This window comes from Vombatus ursinus, unplaced genomic scaffold (genome assembly GCF_900497805.2).
Source record: "Vombatus ursinus unplaced genomic scaffold, bare-nosed wombat genome assembly UNPS02014792.1, whole genome shotgun sequence".
NCBI classification, from domain to species: Eukaryota; Metazoa; Chordata; class Mammalia; order Diprotodontia; family Vombatidae; genus Vombatus; species Vombatus ursinus.
The window spans coordinates 10,244,260-10,250,174 of record NW_020954570.1 but is presented as its reverse complement, the minus strand read 5'-3'; the positions used below and the strand labels follow the sequence as shown (position 1 = coordinate 10,250,174).

The 5,915-nt window shown below is 39.3% G+C and overlaps 1 pseudogene; it reads left to right on the top strand.

Moving 5' to 3' along the window:
- The first annotated feature begins 3,658 nt into the window (after positions 1 to 3,658).
- Positions 3,659 to 5,617, top strand: LOC114048267 (annotated as a pseudogene).
- The last annotated feature ends 298 nt before the right edge of the window (positions 5,618 to 5,915 follow it).

The window sequence follows — 5,915 nt, the reverse complement described above, 5'->3', positions numbered from 1 at the left end:
TACAAAAATACTTATAACAGCTCTTTTCGTGGTGGCAAGAATTGGGAATTGAGGGGAACAAGTTGTGGTATATGAATGTAATGCAATACAATTGTGCTATAAGAAATGATGTGCAGGCAGATTTGAGAAAAACCTAGAAGACTTGTATGGACTGATGCTGAGTGAAGTGAGCTGAATCAGAACATTGTGCACAGTAACAGCCATGTTGTGCAATGAATACCTTGAATAGACTTAGCCCATTCTCATTTCTTTTCCCAATTGTCCTTCTACCTCTCTTATATGATATTTAAGTTCCTTTTTGAGCTCTTCCATGAGTTCTTTCTAGGCTTGAGAGCCCTTTTCATTTTTGGGGGGGGGGGGTTGCCCATGGGTTTTTTGACATTATTTCCCTCTTCTCAGTTTGTGTCTTGTGTGTTATCACCAAAATAGCTTTCTATGCTCAGATTCTTTTTTTATTGCTTTTTTTTCATCTTTTTTTGGGGGTAGGAGGAGCTCTTTTCCCTTTTTTTTAAATTGAGTTCTGCTCCCAGGGTTGAAAGTGCTCTGTCTCAGGCTTCTTATGTCAGGGGCTTCAGGCCCTGGCCGTTTACCTGGGGCTGTACTGATGTAGTCCTGAGGACCATGGGGAACCTTTGTGTCTGGTGTTGTGCTGAGATGGTGGGATGGGGGTTGGCTGATGCTGTTAGAGAACTTTGGTCCTAGTGGTGGTGTCTGGTGTATGCTGAGGCCCAGTAGAGTTTTTCAGCATTTCCCCTGTTGGAGAAATGCACTAAAGCACATGGAGGTCTGGCCACTGGAGGTTGCCTGTTTGCCCTGGGATGCACTGAAGCATGTGGTGTTTCTTGGTGCTGGAGTCTGCTGGTTCCCCTGGCTATGATAAAGCTCATTGTGGTTTCTGGTGTTGGTGTTTCCCTGCTCCACCTCCCTGTGGGTCAGGATTTCTCACTGGTTTACTGAGGTGGAGCTAGTTTCTGGCTTGCTGGGATGCTTCCTTTCCTGAAATGTACTCCCCTTTTACCTGAGTGAGGCAGACCTTTCTTGCTGATCCTTCAAGTCTTCCCAGCTGAAAGACCATTCCTCCCTTCTTTTTGCTGACTCTGCTTTTCCAGATTTGTTCTAGGGCACTATTTTATGGTTGTTTGGAGTTGAACATAGAGCGACAGCAATTTACTACTTACTCTGCCATGTTAGCTCCTGGAAGTAGAATCTCTCACTTAATTTTTTTTTTGCCTCAGTTTCTTCATCTGTAAAATGAGCTGTAGAAGGAAATGGCAAAGCCTTTCAATATCAATGCGTGGAAAACATCAAGTGGGGTCATATATAGTCAGACATAACTGAAAAACAACTAAATATCTTAATTTATCCAACATGTATTTCCCCATTAGCCATGTTGCAAAAGAAAACACAGAAAAAAGAAATTAAGGGAAAAAAGAAAATTTAAAAGCATGCTTCATTTAGCAGAGTTCATCAGTTCTTTCACTGGAGGTGGAGAGCATTTTTCATTATAGGTACTCTGAAATTGTCTTGGATCATATGGCTTTTATTGTGTTCAATGTTTTTTCTGGTTCTCACTTCAATTTATATGAGTTGATAAAAGTCTTCTCAGAGTTTTTGAAACTATTTTGCTCATTATTTCTTAAAGCACAATAGTATTCCATCAAAATCATGAAATATAACTTGTTCAGGATCCCCTCAAATTTAAATTCTTTGACACCATAAAAAGAACTTCTATAAATATCTTATGGAAATATAACCTTTCCCCTTTTATTTGATCTCTTTGAAATACAGACATAGTAGTGATATAGCTAAGTAAAAATGTATGCACAGTTTTATAACCTTTGGGCATCATTCATTATTGTTCTCCAGAATCATAGAAATGGAGCACAACTTCAGCAAGAGTGCATTGGTGTCACTGTTTTCCATATCTACTCCAGAAATTTTTATTTTTCATTTCTTCCATGTGAGCCAATCTGAAAAGTATATGGTAATGTCTCAGAATTGTTTTAATTTGCATTTTTGTAATCAGTACTAATAGAGAACATTTTTTTGTGCCTATTGATAACTTTGATTTCTTCTGAAAACTCCCTGTTCATATCAATCAATCACTTATCATTTGGGTAATGGCTCTTATTTTTATAAATTCAGCTCACTACCCTATATGTTTAAGAAATAATGCCTTTATCAGAAAAAAAAATGCTGCAAAATTTTCCCAGTTTTCTTTTTTCCTTCTAATTTTTTTCTGTGTTTTGTACAAAAGCTTTTAAATTTGATTTAATTAAAATTATCCATTTTCCTTCCTAAGATCCTATCTCTTGTTTGGTCATCAACTGTCCTGTTATCTATAGGTATTATAGAAAAATCCATAGATTCTTCCATGCTCCCATAATTTATAAATGATATTAACATTTTTTGTCTAAATCATTTATTCATTTTGACCTTATCTTGGCATAAGGTGTGAATGTTGATCTATGCCTAATTTCTGACATATTGCTTTCTAGTTTTCCCAAAAATTTTTGTCAGCTGGTGAGTTCTTAACTCAAAGTTAGATCTCTTGATTTATAAAACATAAGATTTATGTAGTCATTTACTATTATGCATTATGTGCCTAATCTCTCATGTGGATCAACTTCTATATTTCTTAGCCAGTACCAGATTGTTTTGAGGATTATCACTTTGTTATATAGTTTGGAAGATGATACCAGTAAGCTGTCTTCTTTCATATTTTTTCATTGATTCCCTTGATATTCTTTACTTCTTCTTCTTTCAAATGATTTTGTTGTTTTTTTTTGAATTCTATATAATAATTCTTTGGTAGTTTCATTTGTATGGCACTGAATAAGTAAAATAACTTATGTAGAATTATCATTTTTATATTATATTCTTATATTATATTATTGTTTATTATACTCTCTTAGTCTACCCATGAACCAATAATATTTTTCTAGTTTTTGAGATGTCTTTATTTGTGTGAAAAGTATTTTGTTATTATCTTCATATAGTCCCTGGATTTGTCTTGGCAAGTAGACTCTCAAGTATTTCATGTTGTCTACAGTTATTTTAAATGAATTTTTTCTTTCTATTTCTTCCTGATGGGTTTTGTTAGTAATGTATAGAAATGATGATACCTTACATGAGTTTATTTTATATCCTGCAACTTTGCCAAAGTTGTTAATTGTTTCAACTAGTTAGTTAATTCTTTAGGGTTCTCTAAATATACCATCATATCATCTGTAAATAGCAATAGTTTTGTTTCCAGGTGGCCTATTTTTATTTATTTAATTTCTTTTTCTCCTCTTATTAATGTCTTTTTCTCCTCCTATTATTATTCTCCTCTTTAATTTCTATTTTCTCCTCCTGGCACTGTATAAGATACAACAGGGTGGTTTCAAGATGGTAGTTGCTTAGGCCCCAAGCAAGAGGTGAAAGTGAAGGCTTCCCAACCCAGACCTGGGGAGAGTGAGGAGGGCATGAGAGCCCCTGCTGCATGCAACCCTGTGGCCCTCGCTGGCTCCATGGAGCAGCTGAAAGGTGGATGTTACACAGTCTGATGAAAAAGTTTGAAAATCACCTAGACTTCTGCTGATAATAGCTGTGGTGTATTGCTTTGAATGAAAATGTTTTTTCCCCCTTAACTGACTAAAACATATAACCTGTGAAAATGGGGTAGAGATCTACATCACCCACCAAGAGTGGGAATTTCATGAACCCCATTGGCCAGGCTTGAAAAGCAGCCTGGAAGAAGGAATTAAAAAAAGAATAAGGAACAGCAAATGATGGTGCAAGCTGCAGTACTAAAGATGAAGACTCCCGAACAGAATATCCGGGACATGGAGAAATTGGATGAGATGGAGTTCAATCCAGTACAGTAGCCATAGCTAAATGAAAAAGGTGCTAAAAGAGAAACAAAAAAATTGTGAAACTTTTGAGCATATTTTCTTATTGTACTAAAACGAAAATCCAGATATCTACAAAGAACTTTGAAAGTTAGAAATGGAATATGAGCTGAAGAGGGCCCAGCTCGGCCAGTACTTCGATGCTGTAAAGAATGCTCAGCATGTTGAAGTGCAAAGCATCCCATTGCCAGATATGCTTCATGCTCCTTCTAACATCTTGATCTGACATCCCATTGCCTGGTGCACAGCCACCTTCTATTCTCCAAAAAAAAAAAACAACAACAACAACAACAACAACAACAAACTCTGCCTATGAACTTCCCACCAGGGCAATTTCTATACTTCCTCTTCTTGGACATGGTGTTCCTCATTTGCCTCCTGGAAGAAAGCCAACTGGCCCACCCCCAGGGCCACCTCCTCCCCACATTCTACTGGGGATATACAGATATATGGTTGTAAAGTGAGCTTTGCCCTAGAACTTCTGCTTCCTCGGGGAGAGGAGGATATTTTATATATTCCAAAGTTTGCTCATTGAGGTCATAATTATGATGCTTCTAGCACCAGTGAAGATGAAAGTTATCTTGAAGACATGGATCAAGATAAGCATGATGACAGCAGTGATGGCAGTGACACTGATGGGTCAGAATGCTGACAGTGAAGGAGAGGAGTTCATGCATCGTGATGGTGAAGAGAGAGAAAACAATGAGGACAAAATTCAGGCCTCAGTGTATAATTTGCTGATGTTCCTGGAAAAGCATGAAAGAAAATGAAAAACATGAAGGAATTAACACCTCTTCAAGCTATGATGTTTAGAATGGCAAGTCAGGAAATTCCTGAAGAGGGGCAAGAAGTGGAGGAATTTTCAGAGGGTGATGATGAGAAGTATTCTGATGACTCTGAGTCAGAAGATACAACACAGCAGCAGCACAAAGAAGAATCTCTTCCTGATGGGGCATCATTATCTCCTGCTTCCCAACAACAGCACCACCTCCACTGTCTGTTCCTCCTGCTCAAATACAGACACCTCCCATGCCAGGACCACCCCATCTTGGACCACCACCTGCTCCACCATTACAAACACCTGGGCCACCCACTGACCTTCCTCCTGGTCCACCTCCAGGAGCTCTTCATTCCTAAGACCACCTGGAATGTCAAGACTTCAGGGGCCTTTACCCCAACTTTTACCTCCTTGTCCTCCATCAGGCAAGCCTCCTGGTCCACCACCAGGCCCACCTCCTGGTCTTCCTCCAGGTCCTCCTCCACAAGAACCACCACTGAGGCTACTTCCCCTAGCACCTCCAGGCATTCCTCCATCTCCTCCTTGTGTGATGCACCCACCTCTGGTGCCTCCACTTGGACCTGCTCAACCAGGGCTTTTTCCACCAGCTCCCTTGCCGAATCCAGGGGTTTTAAATGCCCCACCTAATTTGACCCAGAGACCCAAAATGGATGACACCAGGGCACCCACTATTGAGAAGAAAGCCAGAGCAACCATCAGTGCCAAGCCACAAATCACCAATCACAAGGCAGAAATTACCAGATTTGTGCCCACTGCACTGAGGGTTCAAGGAGAAAACAAAGGAGCTACTGCTGCTCCCCAAAGAAAGTCAGAAGAGGATTCTACCAAAGCAGTCCCTATATCTGGCCCCTCTGCTCCTGTTTCAGTACAAACCAAGGATGATGTGTATAAAGCCTTCATGAAAGAGATGGAGGGGCTTCTATGACAGCTTATGATGCCAGGGAAGGTTTTAATTCCACAAATTCATATTAGAAAATATGGTTCATAGAGGAAGGAGTTTTTATATATTTGGACCTGAGTGCAGAGGAGTTAACCTTTACTCTGTCAGAACATTTCCTGACTTCAGTGTAGGGACTGTCCTAATGTTGTTTAACTTTGGTCAGAATTCACTGCACAGAAGAAAAGGATGTTTCATTCAGAGCAGACTGGTAAGCTTCTATAGCAGTGTCCCTGCATATCTCTACTATACCCATCATCACCACAATTTCCTTTTTTCTTTGGAG